The sequence below is a fragment of the Rhipicephalus sanguineus genome, chromosome 10 (assembly GCF_013339695.2).
Source record: "Rhipicephalus sanguineus isolate Rsan-2018 chromosome 10, BIME_Rsan_1.4, whole genome shotgun sequence".
Classification (NCBI taxonomy): domain Eukaryota; kingdom Metazoa; phylum Arthropoda; class Arachnida; order Ixodida; family Ixodidae; genus Rhipicephalus; species Rhipicephalus sanguineus.
This window is the reverse complement of record NC_051185.1, coordinates 60,189,983-60,213,991: the sequence shown is the minus strand read 5'-3', so window position 1 is coordinate 60,213,991 and position 24,009 is coordinate 60,189,983.

The following is a 24,009-nucleotide window of genomic DNA, read 5'->3' as shown; positions in this document are numbered from 1 at the left end:
AACGTTCCTGACAACACTCGTCCGAGCAACAGTTGTGCCTATAAGCGTACACAGCCACAGCAATCCCTCTAGAAGACCCTTTGAGTCACCTAAAGAAGTTCGTCAAAATGAGATCAGCAGTAATTCAGAAGAATGTTTTTTTAAACCCTTTCATCAGGAACAAATGACTTTTAGTTTATTATGACTTCAGCGAGCTTTGAAAAGAAGTATGAGCTCCAAATAATGGGTTCGGTTTTCATAAAACCGCGGTTGTATTCATGGGCTACGACGATTACAATTATAGTGTACTAGAATAATTTCCTAGTGACGCGTCCAGGAGGCAGGGACAATAGGCCGGTTGAAGCAAACGCCAGTAGACGCCACTGGTGGCGTTGCTGCGCTTTTTTCTAGTCGCGGAGCCAGTTCGCGCCGGTTTGGGCCGGTTCAGACGCGCTTTGCAGCTGGTTGCCTCGTGCGCGTCCCCTGCGACGCTACGTTCAACGTCGTAGTTCTTGTGAAAAAAAAAATGGTGGATGACTTTTTTTTCTCCGGACGCTTACATGTGGGATGCTTCCATGTAGTACGTAGCACGCCGTAAAATGAGGTAGGGAAACGCCGGAATAGGCAACGTGCAGTCGAGTTCTCAAGTGTGACTGCAGCGCCAGAACGCACAGCCTAGCGGATAAAGAAAGCAACGTTGAGACGGCTCAGGGACAAAATCAAACGCGATGCGCGTCTCTCCGCCTCTGCATGAGTGTGCAGACTGTGGCCGGGCCAGAAGGGGGGACGCGTGCGAGCGTCTGTTTTCTGCCTGCCGCTAGCGGCCAATATCAGCCAACTTGAGACGGCCCACAGCGAGCAACGCAGCTCCCTCTGGTCAGTGGACGGTGCCTATAATCTTGTTTAGCTGCGTTTCTGTAACCGAGAATAAATCACGAAAAGTTTACCACCATCAATATGCGTCCGTCGAGGCCATTATTTCATCGTACGCCTTCTGGCATAGCAACGCAGCGTAGACGTTGCTGAGCACTTTTGTGTAGTTTGCGATGAGCATGCGATTTAAATGTTGTGCTAGATATTGCGCAATAGAAGCAAAACATGCAGAGTTACTCATATGATGGGTTTGTGCAAATGGATGATAAAAAAATACGAATAGATACTTCTGCAGGCAATGTCCCGAATTGCAATGAATCCGCCGGTCTGCGGCATTTACGCTAGCAGACGACGTTGTCGATACTAGTATGTTGCTGTGGTTTTCACAAAATTTCTTTACACTATACTATAGTAAATGCAGTCTTTTTGCGCAGCAATCAAAGAGTCCGGTGCTTAAGGAACGCCTACAAACGCGGAGAAGGAGAGCGTTAAACGCAGCGGGGGAGAGAGCGACCGGTCGACTAGAAAAAGGCGCAGTGGGGGCGCCTGGTGGCGTCTACATAAACGGGCACGCGCGCTCCTTCTCAGACGCGTCACTAGGAAATTATTCTAGTACACTATAATTACAATACTGCCTAATGCTAGAGTGCACTAGAACAGAGGAGTGCCCGGAACGGCCGCAGCAGTGAGCAGGATCAATCCGCTTGTGGCGCTGCGATCGGTAGTCTGCAATGTGTCGTCGTTGAAGTGTTGCGCGCGGCTCCGCCAAAGTGGTGCAGGCGTAGAATGCCCTCTTCGCACTCAAAAGGCCCGGGTTCGAACCAAAGCATTAGAAGGTGGGTTTTTATTCTTAGTGCCACCTTTTAGAGCTGTATTGGTTTTCCTTTGTTTCTTAAAACGAGCTTCTCTTGCTACGTATTTCTACAAAAGGTAACGTAAAATGTGAAATATCGTTTTGAGTCTCGTATTCTGCAAAAATCTCGGAGGCCATACTTTACGTTTTTGTTGAATCCCGGGCGGTGGCGCTGCAAATAACTACGCTCACTGTCAAATTTCGTCCATTTTACTTCATATTTTCCGTTACTTTTTGAAGCAACACGTAGCAACTGAAGCTAGTTTTCAGACACAAAGGAAAACCAATACAGCTATAAAAGATGACACTAAGAATAAAAACCCACCATCTGCAGCTCCGTTTCGAACCCGGGCTTTTAGAGTGGGATACGGACACTACCTCTGCACCACTTCGGCGGAGCCGCGCGCAACTCTTAGACGACGACACATTGCAGACTACCGGTCGCAGCGTCACAAGCGGATTGAACCTGTTTGGGCTTCACTTTTCGAAGCTCGTTCCGAGTACTCCCCTGTTCTAGTACACTCTACTAATGCAAATCCGCCTTTTTCACGATGCCCCGGCGCCTGCACTCTCCCCTAGCAGAAAAGCCGCGAAACGTCTCATCTCGGAGGCTTTACTCTGGCAATATCGATTCTCCCGGCCCCCCCTTATGAAAATGTGAGACGAGTTCAAAAAGAAAGTCTAATGACTTCTGACATTTCAGTCATTTGACGCTCTAATGTGTCCCTTTAGAATTTTGTAATGTATTTGAAATTCCATTCAAAAACATATTGGCCGAACATTCTGATGCGTATTAACATGTGATAGTCTGATGCGGATTAACATGTGATAGTCCGATGCGTATTAACATGTGATAGTCTAGTGAGCATGAAACGACCTTTGACATCAACACTCATTTGATTCTCTAATGTATTTCTTCAGAATTGTTTTAATGTACTCATAATGTCATTCAAAAACATATTGGCCACCGTCATTCTAATGTGTCCTTATGAGTGACTTTCTTGTGAGTATGAACATCCTGTTTGCAATGACCCTCGGCCAAGCTTGTGCTTCGTGGCGAATGACATTCATAACATTCCTGAAACAGAACTATTACAGTGCATGATAAGATTTATGATATGTCCGGATGATAGTACGGAATCACATATTAGTTGTGCCTGACAATGTGTTTGCTGGTTGATACACATGCAGCCAAGCATCATACAAAAGTGCATGTATGCACCTTCTACGACACTTGTGCTGTACAAAGACATTTCTCAACAAAAGAAAATGGATAAAAACATTTATTGACTGGGAAACATGCAGAGGTTAAATGAAAGAAAAATATGGTGTACACCTGTCATATCTTCGTTTCGTTTAATCTGTCTACTTAACATTGATGACAGATTGCTTTTGATGCGCAGGGTCCTTGTAGGGAATCCATGTATGTGTATCCATGCATGTGTATCCTGCACGAAAGATCGCAGTAAATATATAAGAGTTGCAAAGAAAACTTTATCCAACACATCGTGCACCTTAGAACACTTAGATGTACTGCCAAGGCCCCGTGCAGGTAGTTGACAAAAAGCACTTTTGTGAAGTTAGAGTTAGTCAAAATTGCATCTTATATCGCATTTCCAATAGAAACTTTCAGCAAATCCTGTAAGAAAACAGGAAAACAACACAGAAGGTCAAGTTCAGCATCAAGTATACATTAATGGAGTTACGTCTAGGGTCTTGTTTCTTTGATCTTAGAATTCCCTCAAAAAAGTTGCAATAGGTTCATGAGCAGGCGCAACATGTCGAAGCTCTTTGTAAAGATTGAAACAAATGCCTACCATAAAATATAAGCTCGACCAGGCTCACAGGTAGAACGCTCCCATCTTCGTCTGCAAGCTGTCGTCTGCTTCAGTTCCACGAACAGGTGAGATCACCGGGTACATATGTTAAGGATACCAGAAAACATTCATGAGTTGGCGCACCACACAGACCTTACAGCTCACACACAATACATACAATGTATTCAGGCAAGTCTATGTTTATATACCAGCAAGGGCCTTGAATGATGGACTCAGATTGCGCTATAAGAACAAGTATAACCTGAGCAACGGCTCATGGCAGACAACTGTAATGGTGCCATTGCAAGCCGAACTTTCAGAAACTTATGTACTTAGTAAACACTATGTGGTTGGAGAACGTAGATTACGATATAGGTCATTTAAATGACGAAAATTACATCAGCTCTGCTACACAATATAAAATGCATAAATTGATAAAATAAGAGTATGTGTGGCCCATGTGCACACTCCATAATGCCGAGCTTTACATATTGTATTATATGATGAATTTGAGCCGTTTAGGAAAGTAATTCTAGTCGTGTTAAAGCCAATCAATGCCTGGAATATCGGTTTGAATTTGTAGTGCTGCAAGCCATAAAAAAAAACCGTTAACCACTTTTGTCAGCCTTCTCTAAACTTCTGCACACATAGTTACATATGAGAATTTAGATTTGTTTCCCATAATAATTACTTCATAAAATTAAAGTAGCACTCTCACAATGAATGCTACGTCTTAGTCGCACAACCTGCAAATAAGAGCGCTTTTTCAGTTTCATGCTGCCTTAAGAAAAGCTCACAAAAGAAACATGAACTTTAGATAAGCACATAATTGAGGTGTGCTTTTGCCACCCCAGCACAGTTGATAAAAAGCTCTTGGAACAGTGCTGCTTAACCATTACAACAACTTCTGTTAATATAAACCAGTATGCTTCAGGAAACAATATAACGACGGGAAAAATATTTCACATCATTTTTCTCAAACACAAATATTGCAACAAAGGGCACCTTGCCAAACGCAACTGGCATATTTGTCTAGAATTAATAATTATATACATCTTGTGCTCTTTCAAATTACTGTACACATGGTGTTAGTACCAGAATATAACGTAATTCACTGACTTGTATTATCTTCAAGTGGGTTCACCCAACGCAAGTTCGTTTCTCGTAGCAACGACCTTGCACAGTCAGATTAAAATCCTAACCATAGTGCAACTAACTTCTAACAAAAACAAGCGCGGTGCAGTAGTCGCGGAGAAAGCCACAAACACACGCCACTGAAGAGCACCGCGCGCGCATGTGCAGCCGCAGCGTGTTTTTATATCTTCCTCCCCGCGTACTACATGCCAATTATTACTGAGTTTCCTGAAAAGTTACTTCATTTGTACCTGCGTCATGAGAAGGCTAGGCGATGAACGTTATGTTTAAAGCAGTTCTATTTCCGAAGTGATAAGCCATCGTACAAGTAGCTTCAGGCGATGATCTCGTGCAGTATACAGCTGTAGTCGATTTCAATAACTTTCGACGACGCTAAGAAGTTTATTTACAGAATCACAACTCGGATACCAAAAATCTTGCAAATTATTCTTCCTTCGGTTTACGATCGCTTCTGAGCGGCGGAATGCCAAGAGCGGGCCACTTTCTCTTTCTCCTCGGTCGCGACCCGTCCCCTCTCCGGGAAAGAGCCATGCTCTCAGTCCTTCCCTCCTACCTCACCTCCCCCCTCCGGTCCCCTACGCCCAAAAGGGCGAGTGTTGCCCTCCCTGCGACACATACATCGCGCAGGCGTCCCCAAGGTCAACCAGTTCCCGAGTAGAGAAGCAGCAGCGGGAAGCAGGCGGGCGGAGCGACAGGCATTCTTGGAATCGAAAAACAGCCAAGGAAGAAGAGCGCCATGACAAGAAACGCGTGCGTTACAGAAGCGAGCGGAGTATCGCGCAAAGCAACGCGCCTTCATCCACCCGTTGCAGTTGTAGGTAGTGAACGCACATGGTGAGTGCTTCATACAACCGTATAAAGTGCACAGAAAGCATTGAGCATAGCGTAAAACATACCTGTCTATCATCCTTCCTCTGGCCATCATCCCCGCAGAGTGAACACACCGCCCAGACGATCACACTCGGTTCCTGCGTAAAAGACGTCATGTAATGAAGTAACCTAGCTGTGTAATTCAGAAATATTCTAGAACTTACCAAATCAGGCATCCACTGTGCACTCTTCAGCTTTACAGTCCACAATGTACCGTACACTCGGCGACAGTCTTGTCAAAAGGCTGCTGTACGTCCGCACTCGCCTTCAGTCACGAGACTAGGACCTAGATCGTCTTGGAAGGTACACTTGACATTGAATCGAGTAACCAACGTGCATAATCGATAAACGTGGTAACGAAGCATTGCAGAACACAGCATGGCACACACACACACAAACCGCGCGCATCGTGCACCCGTCAAACAACTAAAGCGCCCCCCAAGGACAACTTTTCTTGGCAATGAAGGGAAGGCTACGGGGGCGGAGCTACTGCACATGTACTGCTCCGCGAAATAGTCCGGTTCGGCGCGCGTTTCGAATTTAGTTTTGGTTTGTGAACCTTCCGTACCTCATGTGACGGCCATTTCATTGTTCGAGCGGCCGTCTCAGGCTTATACAGCCATTTGCTAGTGAAATTCGTCAGAAGCTCCCTAGGCGAGTCGTCGGGAAAGGTGGAGGGTGACGAGCGCTCACTTGAAGACGAAGGCGCTATTTTGACTGTGAGGTGCACGTAAAAGGTGCGACGTTTTCACAAGTGCAAAAACGCGAAATGACGCTGCATAAATCAAAACAAATATAAATATCTCCTTGGTGCGCGCTGACCCTCTCTTCAAACAGCGCTCCGTAGAAAATAAAGCAATGTTGTTGTTTTTATTTGTCACTGTACATAAAAAAAAGTGTATTTATGGCTTTTTTTAACCCGTGTGTGCATGTTGGGAATGTGTTATGGCTGTTCGATTTTGTTATACAACTATACATTTTGTTTTGTCAAAAGAAACGCTTTTTTGTTTCAAGTTACTGCCCTCTCCCGTGGATAGAAAGAGGTAGGGATTATGATAGGAGGAGGGAATGGGTAGGGTGTGATAGGCGACACCCAACGTTGCACACAGAGGAGGTGAATGGGACAAGGAAGGAGTGAAGGGAGAGAGGAGTTGACGCCATGGAGAACGGAAGAGTGTCGCGTGGAGACGACATTACGAGGAGGCGGGGCGGGAGAAGGATGTACGCGACGTTGGGCCAAATCGAACTTTGGTTGTCGGCTGCTTCTGACCAGCGTTGCAACAGCGAGGAGAGATAGAGACAGTAGTTTGAGGTTGGGAAAAACGCTTGTCCGCGTATCTTTGCAACCAACAACATTCTGTTTTGGACATATATGTAAGTGCACCATGCATAAGAACAGTCCCTAATTTTTATCACAACAATAACGAACTTTTTTTCTGTACGTCACCCATTGTCCACAGTTCCAATTCTTCTCCGCCCCCCAAAATCCTTCGCGACGCCGTGCGGGTAATCCCCACTCTCCTCCGTTAATTTCTACTGGACAAATGGGCAACACGGGCCCCTGAGCGAGTGTTCGCAGTGTCACTTGATCATATCTGTTCATATTTGCATATGTGATCGACTCATGCCTTTTAAAAATAAGGAAATGCTTACTTCTATATATGCGGCAGGTAATATAATGAACCTTGCTGGGGTCGTCAGCAATTCTTCGATCGCCGGTGCATGGGCGATATATGTAAAATATTTACGCATTCTACTGAAACACGATATTTGTGTACATTGCAACACAAATTGTTTATTGCTTGTAGTCTCTGAAAGACGAACTTGTCTATTGTGATAAACTGATTTTACGGTGGCGATTAAGGCTATTTAACTTCTTTGTTGTGATGCGCGTTTTGACATTAGGAACGGCAACTGAAAGTCTGAACACTTCAGTCACCAGAAATTAAAGTGCACATGGTCATTTGACTCTCCGATGTACACTTAATGTTAAACGACATTAGGCTTTGCGTGTCTAATGTCTGTCTAGTGACTCATTAGGAGCGCACCTAGTCGACACTAGACACTCAAGACTCATTTTCATACCGAACCCCTACCAAAACAGCAGAGGCCAACACAGGAAAATGACAAAGCCGGATTCTGGGCGCAGCTTCGTGTTGGGGCGACGCAAACTGCGTTTGATGTGTTGGCTATCCGCAGTTGCAGCAATGTAAGGTTCGTTGCATATTGCCGCAGAAACTGCCAGCGCTACCGGCCGTCGGCGTTAGCGTGGCTTTGAGTCGCCAGGCGCCACTACTGAAGTAGACCCGCTGTCGCTCGCGGAAACGAATGCCGTGGCTGCATTCGAAGCGGCTATGTGCATGCTTCAGTTTCCGGCTGTATTCGCGCTGTTAAAAGTATAATGAAAATTTGTAAATTGGAATCTTGAAGCACTTGTCATTCTGGGCAACCAGCCCATTTGAAAGGCATGTGTCGTTCGCGACTATTTGATCGATGCGCTCACGCGTCGTCTGCTAGGCCGATACAGATAGCGCATGCCAGTGACGCGCGGAAGGTTGTTTTGTCACCGTTATGTTCGCTTGACTGAGAGTGGGTTTTTGACTGTGTGAAAGTCGATTTTTGAAAGCAGCGTTTGCTAGCAGCTAATAGTGAAAGCTGGGGCACTTAAAGTTCCCTGATAAATAATACCGTCTACGGGTGTAGCACATTATACGCAAGCCTAGAGTTCATGCGCTAAATTGCACGAAATGTCACTAGACGGCTTCCAGGGATATACAAGATCACTCGTTCCTTTCGTAAAGCTTCTGAGAATTGCGTTTGTTGCCACCGAAAGAAAGCAACAGCTGGTGCCAGAAAACGAGGAACTATAAATGATTCCACCATTTCAGAGCTTAAGCCAGTTAATCGTGGTGGTACGAAAAACTATTAAAAACAGCTGCGTATGCGGCGCGCTTCCTGCAACACTGGCCGATGTGCATGAACAGACGCTGTTGTTGAAGTCTAAAGTTGTCATTCTAAAAAGACAGGGCGTGCAAACAAGGACACAAGAAAGAAGTCAGGACACCACAAACGCCGACGTTTGTGGCGTTTGTGGTGTCCTGACTTCTTTCTTGTGTCCTTGTTTGCACGCCCTGTCTTTTTAGAATGAATACTTACCAACTAGCTCAGCTCTCTGTTATTCTAAAGTTGTAGTGCCGACTCTCAACTTGAGCCAATGTGATGGGCGAGAAAAATGCGGCCTGTCGTCACTTGCTTGAGCTCCTCTTTGTATTTGTCGACGGATTGTTGTAGCCTCAGTTGGTCAGGCCTCCGTCCTTGCTCGGGCTAGATGGCCTCTTTGACCCCCTGGTGGCGCAGGGAGTGAACTTTTTAGGAGCTTGCTCCTTTCGCTGGGGGGTTGTCTCTTGTCCCTCCTGCCGTGTACGCTAGTTCTCATTGCTCCCGCTAGAGGCGCAGCTGTGCTCTTCGTTGATTCAAGGGGGCGTGCTCCGCTCTAGGCGGAGCACGCGCCCTTGAATCGTGCAATTTAAAAAAAAACATCTATAGCACGCGCCGAGAGCGCGTGCTCTACTTTGATAGGATACCGCTAGAGGGTAGCGCCTTATAGAGCGCCCGCTCTTGGCGCGCTTCCTTTCTCTTTCGCCTGGCATCACTCAGTGCACTTCGCTACCGCTACTCATCATGAACACCGAAGAAGCCAAGGCAGCAGCGCGGAGGGCTCGCAATGCAACAGCAGCGTGGGCTCGCCGCTAAGACCTTGCGGTAAGAGCTCGCGAGGCCAAAGAGAGACGCCAGCGCCGACGGCAAGCACAAGACACTACCAGCACCATGGCGGCGGCAGCAGCGAGGGCTCGCGATGCCGAAGCTAACCGTGCTCGTCGACAAGCGGACCCGGAGGCGGCACGCGCCCGCGAGGCCGCAGCGAAGCGGGTGCAAACAAAAGCGGACCCCGAGCTGAGAGCCCGCGAAGCAGAAGAAGCCATCATCCTAAAAAGAAAACGTTCCGCCGAGCTTATGTCATCCGTAAATAAGCTCTTAGACAAAACGTATATACCACATCAACATGTAAATTTTAGTATATAGTGCACCAATATGTAAATTATAAACATTGTGTATATAATGTGTATATACAATCACACCACAACTCTCGTGTCACATCTTTATATGGTGATGAATGAGCACATCTACAGAGGATTCACGGTTTACCGGATTTAACCTCTGGAGCAAGGTCCTTCATCATCATTCACTTTTTCACGAAAACGCCGCCGGGGGCACTAGCCTTTAAATAGTACAAAAGTAGAATTTGTTCAGTAGTTGATACGAAGAAGGGACTTTTATATTATTGGTGAAAAAAGCTCAAATAATTGCGATTGAACTGGAGTCGTTAACGACATAGATAATGCCTTCCTTATCAACGCTGGGGCTAGCATGAAAAAAGAAAAATGGCAGCCGGGTTGCTTGACTGTAATTGATAGAGAAACACGGGATTATAACGAACGAGGTTGGTCGCTAGAAGTCGCCAGCCCATTTCCTAGGGATCACTAAAAAAATTAAGGCAACTTCGCACCAGCGTTGCCAAGCCTGATGGAACAACGAAGCTGAGTGGCCTTCCCTGTTTCTCTTCATTTTTTCTGTTTCTTTCTTCCTCTCTTTTTGTCCTGTTCTCTCTTTCTTCCTCTATTTGTCTCTGTGTTTATTTCTTTGTCTTTCTATCCTTTTAAATGCGAAGCATTTCTTAGTGAACCTTGGGCACTTTGAGCGTTTCTATCTATCTATCTATCTATCTATCTATCTATCTATCTATCTATCTATCTATCTATCTATCTATCTATCTATCTATCTATCTATCTATCTATCTATCTATCTATCTATCTATCTATCTGTCTGTCTGTCTGTCTGTCTGTCTGTCTGTCTGCTGTCTGTCTGTCTGTCTGTCTGTCTGTCTGCGTCGTCTGTCTTGTCTGTCTGTCTGTCCGTCCGTCCGTCCGTCCGCCTACGTCTCGCTGCTCTCGTGATCGCTTCCTTTGGTGTAGGCCAATCTTGGCATGGGAGGGTAAGAGGATTCGACGAATATGACTGTTGGGTCATGGCATGAATAACGTGAAAATCCTGTTGCGTACGTTGTCAAAACCTTTCCTCCATACACCTGTGGCACATGCCCGTTTACCATGGGCCACGGTTTAGGGTATGCACCACTGGTGATTCAGAGTTTTCATATATACCTAGAACAGCGAGAACAGACATTCGTATTTGAATGCGAGTGCGTTAAGAAAAACCGACATCGATAGCGTTGACCCGACGAATGCAAAGAATAAAAAATGGGTTTCCAGCAAGAATTGAACCCAAGCATTCTGCGTGGCACTCAGCTATACTACTACAGAGCCATGCGAAGTCTAGAAAGTGCTTTGGAAAAACACCCTATGCAGGCGCAGTGTCGGTGCAACGTCAATTGTGGTTGTGGTGCTGGCTATCTAATTTTATAACAAAGCAATAAAAACTACAAACGTACTCCTACCATATAGGCGTCATGTCAAGTTAACATCTGTGGTTCCAGTGTTGGCTTCGCTTTTATAGCAGTCTAATAAACATTATATTTATATACCTGTGACTCAGCAAGCTATATTCAAGCGTTGCTTGACCCCGGAGGAAAGCATTAACGAAAGTAACGTATAATATTCACATCATTGCATCGTAAAGTGCACTTCGTTTCGATAATACTGACCTATGTGCTCGAACGTTAGGGCTGACGTTGGGTCACACCATAAGTTACCAGGCCAGTGTTGTCGACGCGCCTGGCAAGCCCACAATGTGCACACAACTACTACACTTACAAAAAAAAACACGTTGATCCACCTCGTAACAATTGGCTAAAAACAATACCATACAGCATATACTTAAGTACTAGCAGACCGCTTCGCATGAAACCGATTCCCACAAGGAGTGGTATCTGCCAAATTTTTTCCCTTTCTCTCTCTCTTCTTGCTCTCTTTCTTACTATCTGTGTTTTTTTCTCTCTCTCGTTGTACTCGTTCTTTCGTCCATTCGATTTATTGGATCCCACGCCTGTCATATCGGCAAACGTGTTCTGGGAGCTAAGCAGAAGATGAACAAGAGAGCGTGTGCCGGTTGATGACGATGATACCTTTTTGTTGCCTCTGCACGGCCTGAACAGCTCCGCTGGTAAATAAAAATTACAAGATCCCGGAACGTTTGTCAGTTCAATACAGGCATTCAACAAAATGTAAGCTCAGAGCGATGATGACAGCACACTTATCTACATACTGCATCGCTGCTTTGTAGCTCTTTAATGGTGTTCATCGCACGTACAGTCAACCAAAAAAGTTTATGGACCACGCGAGCGCGTGGTCCGCGCCACTCGCCGTTGACCGGAGCGCTGGCCCGGAAATGGGTCTTGTTATTCCCTGACATATATATGTCCTACTGGCACGAGGCCCATCGTTAGTTCATTGTCTGACCGTCATATACTTCTACTTCGATAGCAGAATCAATGCTATCACGTCGCGCCTCGAACGGTGCGCCGTTGGATTGATATCGCCTTGTGAGGAAGATTGCGACTGATAACAGTTATGCTGATAAACTGCATAGCTTTTATGCAGTCTATGCAGTCTATCGAACTAGCGCATGCGCCAAGCGTGGTGAGCGCTGCTTTTAGCAACGGCGCGCCATGTCGTGAGCATTCTTGAAATCACAGGTGCGCCTTTTGTGGGAGCAATAAGAACTAGTGTACACGCCGACAACGGACAAGGCGTGAGCATAAGGAGCAAGCGCCTAAAAGCCATGCTAATGGCCCCACACATGGGCTTTTCGCGCGATGGAAGACGGCCGGCACGTTTCCTCTTCGCTTAAGCCGCGATCGTTGTCTGCCCACGCACATAGAACATACGACGCGCGGGGCGATGTTTCGCCCCTGGACTTTTTATGGAATCTCATGGCGACACCGACGGCGAAAACGCGTCTCGACTATGCGAGAGCTGTACGCAGCTGTCCTTGCCGAAATAGAGAACGCAGTGGCACCCCAGCACCTCAATTGTGAAAGGAGAATCTCTTGAGGAAAAATTGAGAGCCTTTTCCTATCAGGGAAATGGGGGCAAGCGAAGGCTCGCATAAGCTGGCTTATCTACTGCTTCTCTTTCATCTCCTCTCTTCTATCTATCTATCTATCTATCTATCTATCTATCTATCTATCTATCTATCTATCTATCTATCTATCTATCTATCTATCTATCTATCTATCTATCTATCTATCTATCTATCTATCTATCTATCTATCTATCTATCTATTTCTTTCTTTCTTTCGCATAACGCAATGCTCCCTCCCAACGTACGCGTTCAGCTTTATTATGGGGTAGTGGCTTTCGCCGGAAAGATGTTTTCGGACCGAACCGGCATGGCGTCTTTTATGTTCTGACCAGCGTTCGGCAGCCTGTAGAACGGCCCAACGAAAAGACCACCACGCAGTAATGGAAACGCGCTTTAGGAGTTCAATTTTCTCGAAGTCAGAATTGTCTTTAATGTGTCATTTCGAAGAGTTGTCCAGCGGACAGCTTTTAAGGCGCATTCACACTTGAGCCGTGAAGAGCGAGTGAAAATGCCGGAGCGACCGGAAAACCATGTTCCCATTCGTCAAAAAGGTTCACATTTGTTCTACCCCTCCTGCATGCCTCCGCCGTCTTCGCCACTTCTACAATTCATTCCAGTTTGCCCGTTTCCTGAGCATTTAGTTTCGTACCGAATTCAAGTTATGCATGCAAAGCACGGAAAAGAAATACTTATCGCCTTTACAAAGCGGTGTTTCAGAACATACACCAGCAGTAACTACATAAACGGACGCGCCAGTAGCAGCGGCGGCGGATTCACCCGGCTGCGCAAAAGCAAATACCAGTCTTCTCGGAAATCTTAATCCAAGGGTGCTATGCTGGATGGCCCGAGCTTCTCGGGCATACGAGTGTGCTCCGAGCTCGCCCTACAGCGGTCATGATAGGAAGACAGTGCGGAGCGCGCGATAGCAGCATTCATAAAAACGGCTACAAGAACGAGCATGGCGTGACAAACGCCTGTGCAGAGTTTGCGGTGGTTTTCAAAGGAACACCGCGGGCGAATTCGTCAGCGCCGCCACTCAGTCAACATTTCAACAGTGCAGCGACGTCAGCGTGATTGTCGCGCTACCTTTTTGCCTACTGAACAGCGCGCCTCACAGAGGCGTGTTCGTGGGCATTTGTCCTCTTTCGGGCAAGTTGTTTCGTTCCACCTGCAGCATTGAAATTTCCACTCTCGAAAGCAACAAGGGCGCACACGCAGCACTCTCGTGCAGCTCGTTTCACTTCTCTCGAATATCACAGATAAATAAATGGACAGGTTGCTGCTACTTACATTGCACGTCTGTAGATTTTTTGCAGTAACGAGCTGATGGAAACAATATCTCCATAAACAAGTACATAGTAACAATTCTCGCCGCAAATGCCAACGGGGGCGCTTGCTTCATGGCTGTGAGTGGTACGTCGTGAGCGCGGTGAAATTGAATGCCAGACATTCTCGCCATGTGATGATTAACCTTCAGTTCTTCGTGCTGTGCGCATAGTCTGTGCGATTAAGCTCATGTATGAATCGTGCCTCTCGCTGGCGTTGCGGCGTGAGCACAGCTCCTCGGCAAGAGCAAACGCGGTGGGCGGACCCTATCTTCGCCGCGGGAGTCTGTCAATCAAACTGACTGATGCGCGAATTCGGGTACAAACTCGCTGACTCTGAAAAGGCCGCAGTTAACTCGAGACTGTCGTAGTGCAGGTGTGCCTGTCAAGCGTTTCATGCGGTGGACGCTAAGCAGCAGCTTCTTTGCATATAAAATAATTTGCTCAGCTTGCACTACTTGTGCAAGGCTGGAGCCATCGGAGGAGGTGGTGATCACCTAAGTTCTTCCAGCTTTTTACGTCGCTCGTCCACTCAGTCTGCTTCGGAGTGAAGACCACGTCAGTTCGGTCTCAATTTTGATGGTATTAATTAGCTAGGTCTTCATTACCATGATATTTAAGAGGTATGTCTCAATTGGTAGTGTTATAATTAACGCGACATTATTGTTCAGGTTTAATTAGCAAGACCATTATTAGTGTTGATGTAATTAGTATAATCATAATTAGCACGACTCCAATTAGCATGACCTTAGTGAGAAAGGTCCTAATTAGCTTGGCTATATTTAGCGCGCCGCGATTAGCATAGTGTTAATTAGAATGTTCTTTATTACCTCGGTCTTAGCTTTACACGCTTTCATTAGCATGGTCTCAGTAAGACGTAGAATAATTAGGTCAGTCTTAGCATGACTTGATTTATTTATCTTGGTCATAGCACGTCCTGACTTAATTAGCTAGGTATACCACCCAGCGAATTAGATAATCAGCAGGGCGCACGTGCTCGGGGAGCGAGCAGACGATGTATAAGAGGACGAAGACAGAGCACGCCGGCCGAGGAACGCACTGGAATGTACAGGCCGATCATGATGATTACGCAAGTGGCCTCGGCGATTAACTCCGGCGGCGGTGTCCTAAGGCGCTCGGCCTGAGCTAATCTCAGACGCCATGGTGCTGAATATTCTAAAGGATACTCAATGCGGACATTAAACGCTTGAAAAGGAATCTAAATAGCCCGTACCTCTAAAAATATTGTTAGTAAATGTTTCTGATACTTTTCTTGCAGGGTTGCACTTCTGCACTCAGTGGAATGACAAAGAAATGAAAGAAGATGCCTCTGGTTTGAAGACACCACCAAACTTTGTCGACCGCCTTGACGTGACGCCGCGTTCCACCGTAACCAATGGAACGCAGCGCGCGCTGAGGGATAGATTTGACCTTTTCGTACTGTTAGCTCGTTCAAAAGGGGGTGTCGCCAGAGCCACGGCCGCTACATTTTTTATGTAGCGGCCGTGCCAGAGCTCAGAAATATTCCGAGTTTTGCCTAACTCGGGCCATCCTGCATAGCACCCCAAATCAGGCTCTCGAGGAACGCGTCGTTGTCAAGGCTCTGAGCTTTGTCGGGCAGCACGAGTAGTTTGCGTTTGCGCCGATGCAAACCACCGCGGTCGCCTTGGTCGCAATATTGAATTTGCGGCCGTATGTTTACATCACGCACTCTAAAAATAAGTAGTAGTACTTGCCAACTTCGGGTAGTAACTGCTTGTCACATATGTTACCACCCTTTTAGTAAGTGACGTTTAGTAACCGCAAGGTTAGTAACACTGCCGTTACTAACAGCAACTCGTAACTGTTATACCCTAGTCCTTACTAACCATAGGTAGTAAATAAAGGTGGTAACCGCTGCTAACGTGTTAATTTTGCTAGATTATTTGCCCATTGCTAATAGCGACGTCAAATTCATAAGGTCACACAACAACACAACTTTGTGTTATTTTGCTGGGAGTGTCATACATGTGAAGAGCACACACACACTTAACAAGATGACTACGCGACAGTGCTTCATGTGCGACTCCAGGAGTATTTATAGTCCCTATCTTGGAGATACATATCTGGTACCAGTGAGCACCTGTGTTTCAGGATGAATACTCAGAAATGTGGACCTATAGTCCTATACCCTACGAACTGATTATGTGTGCTTGGGGACGTAGCGCAAGATTTTATTCAACCGCAGAAAAAAATATGTAATGTGTATGTGTATTTTTTACAAAACTGTCACAACAAAGGATTATATACAAAGGTCGAGACAAAGTACTAAAGTTACTAATATGCTCGGCGCACTTGAATTGATACCTGTGCTATACATAAGGCCGTAAAACGCTAATAATAATCATTTCTTGAGTTTTACGAGCCGAAACCCCGACATGATGATGCGACTAAACGTCTTGCCAAAATGGCTGGGACGTTTAGCGTGGAATGACCCAACTATAAGAAAAAGTTTCATTGTCAGTAGTCGAACCCACGACCTCTCGGTCCGCGATGATGGCTGGCGGGCGTTAGGCCCACTGAGTCTGCGCCAAGCACATAACGGAGGCTACTGAACTTGACTGGAAAAAGCTTTGTGTCCTGCAGGACGCGCTTAGCGCGTAGCGGGCGTCTACCACGTAGGGACCGGCAGGGAATACCTGGCTGCCGCTTCATCGGCCTCATGGCTACATAAACGTGCATTTTATCCTTCACGCTTTCCCCTATCAGCGCTCTTGGGTGGATGGATGGATGGATGGATGGATGGATGGATGGATGGATGGATGGATGGATGGATGGATGGATGGATGGATGGATGGATGGATGGATGGATGGGTGGATGGATGCTATCAGCGTCCTCTTTATAAGGGGGCGGTGACATGTGTGCCAAGATTGTTCCACATTACTTTAGTTTTATGCATATTAATTTTCAGACCTACTCTTCTACTTTCCGTATCCAGTTCAGTAATCATGAGCTGTAATTCGTCTCCCGCGTTACTCATCAATGCAATGTCATCAGCGAATCGTAGGTTACTGAGATACTCTCCATTAACTCTTATCCCTAACTCTTCCCAATCTAGGGCCCTGAAAACTTGGTGTAAACATGCGGTGAATAACATTGGAGAGATCGTGTCTCCCTGCCGTACGCCCTTCTTTATTGGGATTCTGTCGCTTTCTTTATGGAGGACTATAGTGGCTGTGGATCCGCTGTAGATTTCTTCCATTATGTTTATATAGACTTCGTCGATGCCTTGATTCCGCAGTGCCTGCATGACTGCTGATGTCTCCACCGAATCAAATGCCTTCTCGTAATCTATGAAGGCTATGTATAGGGGTTGGTTGTATTCCGCGCATTTCTCTATCACCTGATTGATAGTATGAATATTGTCTATTGTTGAGAATCCTGTACGAAATCCTGCCTGGTCCCTTGGTTGATTGAACTCTAATGTCGTATTAATTCTGTTAGCAATTACTTTTGTAAATAGCTTGTAGACAACGGACAGTAAGCTTATGGGCCTGTAATTTTTCAGGTTCTTGACGTCCCCTTTCTTATGGATCAAGATGATGTTGGCATTCTTCCAAGATTCTGGTATCCTCCCCGTCGAGAGGCACTTCGTATACAGGGTGGCCAGTTTCTCTAACATAATCTCTCCACCGTATTTCAACAGGTCTGATGTTACCTGATCCTCACCAGCTGCTTTGCCTCTTTGCATTCAATATAGGGCTTTCTTTACTTCTTCTGTCAATACTGGTGGGATGTCAGATTCCTATGCGCTATTACTCCTTCTTACGTTATCATCCTTAATGTCTCGGCTGCTGTACAGATCTCTGTAGAACTCTTCCGCTACCTCAACTATTCTATCCATATTGTTTGTGACCTTGCCTTCCTTGTCCCTTAATGCATACATCTGATTTTTGCCCATGCGCAGTTTTGTCTTCATAGCTTTGAGGCTTCTTCCGTTCTTTAGAGCATGCTCAATTATCTCCATATTATACTTTCTTATGTCGGCTACTTTACGCCTATTGATTAACTTCGAAAGCTCCGCCAGCTCTATTTTGTCTGTTGCATTTGAGGCTTTCATAGCTTGACGTTTCTTAATGAGATTTTTCGTCTCTTGGGACAGCTTACCAGTGTCCTGTCTAACGACTGTACCCCCGGCTTCCACTGCACACTCCTTGATGATACTAGTCAGGTTATCATTTATTGCGTCAACGCTAAGGTCGATTTCCTCGGTTAAAGCCGCGTACCTATTCTGAAGAGAAACTCTGAATTCCTGTACTTTCCCTCTCACAGCTAGTTCATTAATCGGCTTCTTGCGTATCAGTTTCTGCCGTTCCTTCCTCACGTCAAGTTGAATTCTAGATCTTACCATTCTATGGTCACTGCATCGGATCTTGTTAACTACTTTCACATCCTGTACAATGCCCGGGTGGCGCACATTATGAAGTCTATTTCATTTTTAGTTTCGCCATTAGGACTCCTCCACGTCCACTTACGAGTAGCCCGTTTTCTGTAGAAGGTATTCAAGATGCGTAAATTATTGCGTTCTGCAAACTCTACTAGTAACTCCCCTCTGGCGTTTCTAGAGCCGATGCCATATTCCCCAACTGCATGATCTCCAGCCTGCTTCTTGCCTACCTTTGCATTAAAGTCGCCCATCAGTACAGTATACTGTGTCTTTACCTTACTCATTGCTGATTTTACGTCTTCGTAGAAGCGTTCAACCATTTGATCATCATGGCTGGATGTAGGCGCGTAGGCCTGTACCACCTTCATCTTGTACCTCTTATTAAACTTAATTACGATACCTATCACCCTCTCATTAATGCTATAGTATTCCTCTATATTGCCAGCTATATCTTTATGAATAAGGAACCCCACTCCTAGTTCTCTTCTGTCAGCTAAGCCACGATAGCATAGGAGGTGTCCATTCTTCAGCACTGTATAAGCCTCCTGTGGCCTCCTAGCCTCACTGAGCCCTATTACATCCCATTTAACACCCTCTAATTCCTCGAATAGTACAGCTAGACTCGCCTCACTAGATAAAGTTCTAGCGTTATACGTAGCCAAATTCAGATTCCAATGGCGGCCTGTCCGTACCCAGAGATTCTTAGCACCCTCTGCTGCAATCTTGGCAGAGAACAGCGTTTTGAGATAGGTGGCGAGACACTGGAAGTTGTAAAGGAGTACGTCTACTTAGGACAGGTAGTAACCGCGGAGCCGAACCATGAGAGTGAAATAACTAGAAGAATAAGGATGGGTTGGGGCTCATTTGGCAAGCATTATCAAATCATGAATGGTAATCTACCACTATCCCTCAAGAGGAAGGTATATAACAGCTGCATCTTACCGGTACTTACCTACGGAGCAGAAACCTGGAGACTTACAAAGAGGGTTCAACTTAAATTGAGGACGACGCAGCGAGCGATCGAAAGGAAAATGATAGGTGTAACCTTAAGAGACAGGAAGAGAGCAGAGTGGGTCAGGGAACAAACGGGGGTTAAGGACATCATAGTTGAAATCAAGAAGAAGAAATGGATATGGGCCGGGCACGTAGCACGTCGGCAGGATGACCGGTGGTCATTAAGGGTAACTGACTGGATTCCAAGAGATGGCAAACGCGTGAGGGGGAGACAGAGAATTAGGTGGGTAGATGAGATTAAGAAGTTTGCCGGTATAACGTGGCAGCAGAAAGCACAGGACCGGGTTGATTGGCGGAACATGGGAGAGGCCTTTGCCCTGCAGTGGGCGTAGACAGGCTGATGATGATGATGATGATGACATGTGTGCAGCCAGGGTCGAAAAAAAATGGAACGCACCTCCACGAAGTGAATGATGGCGAGTGGGTGAAGCTAGGTCCTCAGGTGCACGTTGTAATCGCCGACTGCTATAAAGGGTTTGTACTTGCAGGAGCTTTATATTGTTTCGTCACAATTAGAAGTGATATTAGCGTGCTGTTCAACCTTTTTTTGTTTCTCAGATATGTTACCCGAGCGTTGCCCCATACAATGCAAATTGAGTGGCATAAAGTGACATAAAGCTTCGACGACAAAGCTCGGTCCCAAGGTCTATAATGTGTACGTTGAAGTCGCCGACTAGTATAAAGGATTTGTGCTTCTAGGTGCTTTATATTGTTGTGTCACAATTACAATTCATATTAGTCTACTGTTAAACATTTTTAAGAGATTTTCCACGGTGCTGTGCTGTGAGTACGGACACCACGCAACGGACAAACCCAGACCCTAAGGTGCTTCGCCCCTAAAAAAAAACATTGTTGCCTCCACCATTAGCTCCTGCAACGCGCTGTTGCTACGACATTCCCATTCGGAGGGTTTCCAATAGAAGTCTAATGTCGTGAACGAGTTCACACACCACGCGGTGGCGGCTTTAGCCCAAGCCCTGCTCAAAGCATCCATTCATATCGAAAAATAGCTTTCCGACGCTCGCCTGGTTGTCGCACCGCGTTTCCCGCTCGCCCTGTGAGAAATAACGGCCAGGCTAGAGTGAAGACACGACGCTTGTCGCGTTTCTCTTCGTGTTTCACAGCGCTTTGAAGCAGTGTATATTGAGCATCAGTGTTTGTTATGTGCTTGTTGATGCCATCTTTGCGCGGGATTCACCACATACGGTGTCCAGGTATATCTAGGCAACTTCAGCTACCGCAAGGGTTAAATCATGATCAGGTGTGTTAGCCGTCGGCACGGAGATGTACCACTAGGCGTCAACGTGGATTTATCCACCATCAAGCGGTGCTTTATCTGCCAAACAACAACAGACGTTGTAAAGCTCTGATATGCCAATGTACTACAAACAATCCACTACTTCTGTGACTACACGTTTCACTTTCGTGTTATACCGATTCCTATGGCGGAGGGATCAGCCATCTTTTTTTCAACGAAGCGGCCATAGCAATCGTACTGCTTCCCAATTGTTTTTGGCATCGTTGGCAGAACGAATTCGTATGTTTCAGGTCACATTGGGCAAGCATGGTGGCGTGGCTTAGTGGTGAAGGCCATGTCAAGGCACTCACTTTGGGACCAGGACGACCCACATTGAAACCTCAACCCCGGCAAAAAAATTAATGTGTTTATTCAGGTGAGAGCCTAAGAGTCCTTATCAATCGCGAAAGTTGACCGCCGGCGTCCCGCGGCGTCGGCGGCAACACGAGTGACGCAAAAAAATCACAATCACGTGAGGACGTCACCATGTGACGTCATAGATCTACAAAAATTGAGAGATCATCATGACGCCGCTGTGACGTCACATATCGTGACGTCAAAATGATGATGCCATCACACTGCTCACGTGATCATCAAAACCATGTTAGTTGCGGAAAGCGTTGGGAGGGGGGTGGGGGAGGACCAATACATTTATCGAATGAGAAGGAAAAGATGGCTTTCGCCTTCTAGTCGCCTCAGGTATGGTGGCTAGAGGGGAAAGTGTGACGGGCGAGAGCGGAGGGCTGTACGAATTCCCAATGAAAGATGGCGGTCACACCAGGTGGCGCTACCTGCGCCGTAGGTGCTTGCGGCCATGCTTGCGGCGGCATTTGCCTGCTTTGCGTATGGCCGCTAGACGTTAGTTTCACTTGTTTCTAATAATCGCTTATACCCCGCGCCCGTGTTGTTAAAGGCGCTACGTGTTTGTTTCGCTAAGAAGCATGTGTTGCAAGTTCTTAGCGGTGTTAAGCAAGAGGAAAAAAAAAAGAAAACAAAGAATGCTTTTAAACCAGACGGAACTGGCGTGCCTCCATGTTTTCATATTTAAAATGTTTCTTAATATCGGTTTGCTTCGACATGTTTAATCTGCTACAGTGTGCAAAAACTGGGCTAGTTGGTTGATTTTCATGGTAAAAGCATGGCAAAAAGACGACAACACGAGCAGAACGACACAGGACAGGCGCTGAAATGTTCAGCGCTGGTTCTGTGTCATTCTTATTATCATATTCCTTTTGCGCTGCTTTTACCATATTTATAGTCTGCTTCAATTGAACTAAACCACTTGCTCGGCTGCATAGCTCAGCTGACTTTAAAGTGTTCTTTCCTCTTGGTCAAGTGTAAACTGTTTACAATCGTTCATAGCGAGTATACTGGCTGCAGTGCAGCGCGTTTTTTTTTCTCACCCACCTCCCTCCCCCCTTCCATTTCCTCTGCATTGTAGTGGGTTCTCTTGAGCGCGAAATGTTCAAAGCATTTACATTTTCCGGCTACTTTTCCTTGAGAAAATTGAAGTGCTCTTGAGCGCGAAATGTTCAAAGCATTTAGAATTTCCGGCTCCTTTTCCTTGAGAAAATTGAAGTGGAGATCGGAATGCTGCAGCTGGAGGCTCTTTGATACTGAGCATTTTATTTTATTATTTTAGCGATAGTTCTACCTATGCAAGGACCAATGATTCTGTTAACTTACGGCTTTAGATGCACACTAAATACATGGAAGGTCATGTTTATTTATCACACCATTTGTCATCCCATAATTATGTCAGACATTTGTATCACATACTCCCCTATCACGTTAAGAGGTCAAATTACTTGACCCTCCTCAATTCAAGTTTTGGCGCTCACCTTAGTTTTGGACACTCCTGTCTGCTTTTCTTTTTTTGGTAAAGTACTTTGGTGCGTCCGGAAACACCGTAGGCACAGCGTCTCTTACAAACGCGGGGTATCTCAACAACCTCACCGTTTATAATGTGTTGGTATGTCCTTCGATGAAACTCACGTCGAAGTGCCGCTCGCAAACAACGCTGTCCCTCGTCAGCTCTTTGTCAGTCCGCTTAATATTTCGAGCTCATTGCTCTCAGCCTCGAGAGATCCTTCGGGTCTTAAAGACCGAAAACTTTCTCCGAGCACGATCTATACCCCGCCTTTACAGCCAGGGACGAAGCATGTACTTGCGCGATTTGACGGCATGTTCGCAGAACACGTGGGTACAGTGGCGGGTAAACAAACGACGACAGCGAAGGCAAGGCATCCGAACAAGGTGACAGCACAGCACGAGAGAACGAACGAGTCCAGACGAGCCAAAGCAAGCGCGGCGAGCGCGAGCACCTACTACTACACCAGCGCCCCTTGCGGCGGCCAGAACTTTCATTGCGTTCCGCGCATCGCTCTCCCACGGCGGGGATACAGCGCCCGTCACACTTCCCCCTCTAGACACCATACCTCAGGCGAATGCATAAAGGACCCTGTGAGTTTTAAATGCGAAGCATTTCTTAGCGAACCTCCAGGCCCTTTGGGCGTTTCTATCTATCTATCTATCTATCTATCTATCTATCTATCTATCTATCTATCTATCTATCTACTCTATCTATCTATCTATCTATCTATCCGCCTACGTCTTGGTGCTCTCGGTCGTCCCCATAGGTTGTAATATACCAAATTTGCATAGCATAGGATGAGTGTATGACGAACACGATTCACTGATCATGACATGAATAACACAAATACCTGTCGCGCACGTCATGAAACCCCTTCCCTCAGTCACGTGTGGCACATACCCGCATACCAGAGTTCATGTTATGCGGGTATGTGCCACAAGGGATAACAGAGTCTCAATCAACGCAGCAACCGCGAACATACACATTGACAGGAATGAAAGTGATAATATTAGTAATTGTTGGGGTTTTACATCCAAGAACCACGATATGATTATGAGAGAGCCATAGTGAAGGGCTGCGGAAATTTTAACCACCTGGTATTCCTTAACCTGCACTGACATCGCACACTACACGGGCCTCTAGCATTTCGCCTCAATAGAAATGCGACCGCCGCGGCCGGGATCAAACTCGTGACCTTCGGGTCAGCAGCCGAGCACCGTACCCACTACACCACAGCGGTCGACGCAAGGAAAGTTAGGGAGCTCAAGACAGAGCACCCCTGGAAGACGCTGGGTACCATCCACTCGTCGACGTGGTCCACAACGTCCTCTGCTTCCGGCTGCTTCCACAACGTTCAATGCTTCCTACAATAATTCTACCGAGAGGATCATGTCCCTGATGATTGTCCCTGGTGACTTCGCCATT